General features: G+C 40.2%; 1 pseudogene; it reads left to right on the top strand.

Moving 5' to 3' along the window:
- The first annotated feature begins 1,332 nt into the window (after positions 1-1,332).
- Positions 1,333-1,448, top strand: LOC120586459 (uncharacterized; annotated as a pseudogene).
- The last annotated feature ends 329 nt before the right edge of the window (positions 1,449-1,777 follow it).

Raw genomic sequence — 1,777 nt, 5'->3', positions numbered from 1 at the left:
AGTAGGCATAGCTTTGGTTACAAACACAATAGCATTTTAATAATTCAAAAGAAGAATCATTGGTTTAGGTTCAAATCTGAGGCATGCCAGGCTCAAAGACTGGAAACAGGCAGATGTCTATAAGTATTTGCTGCGATGCAGGAGTGGTGAGAATCAAAAGCCCTCCAAGTACAGGATGTATGGAGGGCCAGCTTCTGGTACGAAAGCAGGAGTTAGAGGCTGACCCTGGAAGATGGCCTGGGAAAGGCTAACTCCGTTGCCACAATGACAGCCCTGACAAGTCATCTTCTGAGTGATCGTGAGTGAGTCAAGGAGACAGTGGGGCTTGGCTGACATCACAAGTTAGCTCAGAGACTTCATTTACAATACCCTGATGTCATCACAGGATTAGCAGCCTGACTTTTCAATATAGAACGGTTATGGGTTGAATTGTTGATCCCCCCAATTCATGCATTGAAACCTTAACATCCAATACATCAGAATATGACTATATATGGAGATAGGGCCTTTAAAGGGGTGATTAATGTTAAATGATATTATATGGGTCCTAATCCAATCTGACTAGTGTCCTCGTAAGAAGAGGAAACCTGGACACACAAAGAGACACGAGGGATTTCTGGGCACAGAGGAAACATGCGAACACACAGGGAGAAGGCAGCCATCTGCAAACCAAGGAGAGAGGCCTCAGGAAAACCAACCCTGTGGACACCTTGACCTTGGACTCTATCCCCCAGATCTGTGAGATCATAACTTTCTGTCGTTTAAGCTTCCAGACTGTGGTATTTTGTTAAGGCAGCCCTAGCAAACTAGTAGTACAAATACCTGGATCTGAAATAAGAGAACCAAGAGGACAGATGGAAACGATTATAAAGACATGGAAATTTGGACTTCATTAGAACACACACACAGTTAGGCACATCTTAGCCAGCAATGAGCAGAAATGCCAGAATGAGAGTAGTAAACGAGATAGACACAGTCCCAGCTGTCATCCAACTTCTCTGCTAAAGAATACAACCTATTACATACGTATTAACGTGTGTTATGCCAAACCTCCCTACTTTTTAACTTACCATAGATCTGTTTTAATTTGGTTAATATATAGGCATATCGCTATTTTAATATGTACACGGTCTTTCATTTTATCGGTCTGTGCTGGTTTCATTTAAAATACTACTTTTTGGCAGTTGTTTCTAAGCATTGTTACTATAAAAGTTCCACAGTTGAGTGTTTAAAGTGTTAGATTTGGACGTGGTTCCATAGTGTAGCGGTTCGCACGTCCGCTTTACATGTAGAATGTCCTGGGTCCACGCCCCAGTGGAACCACGGTCCATGGTCTACGGCCATGCCACCCCAAACAAACCTGATGTCTGAGCTCGGAAGCTAAGCAGGGTCGGGCTTGGTTAGTACTTGGATGGGAGACCACCTAGGAAGACTAGGTGCCGTAGGCATAAATAATAAATAATTTAAAAAAATAAAGTGTTAGATTTGCCCAGGATTAAAATTTGCGGGCTGAGAACTTTACTGTCACTAGGATAATGTGTTTTAATGTATTAAAATAGAATTGGGAAAAGTTTCAGAAAACTTTTAGAAATCAATCAATGAACCATTTCTCCAATAAGACAGCAGCCTACAGATGTAACAAAGCTCTTTACAAAAATTCGATTCCACATATTATATAAGGGATGACACTACTGTGAAAATAAATTTAATCAAAATATTTAATCAAATATTCTATTTGTTATTTAATTATCATAACATTGCCTATTTAATATTATAT

The sequence above is a fragment of the Pteropus medius genome, unplaced genomic scaffold (assembly GCF_902729225.1).
Source record: "Pteropus medius unplaced genomic scaffold, Ma_sr-lr_union100, whole genome shotgun sequence".
Taxonomy (NCBI): domain Eukaryota; kingdom Metazoa; phylum Chordata; class Mammalia; order Chiroptera; family Pteropodidae; genus Pteropus; species Pteropus medius.
The sequence above is the reverse complement of the archived record's forward strand: the minus strand, read 5'-3'. Positions and strand labels throughout refer to the sequence as shown.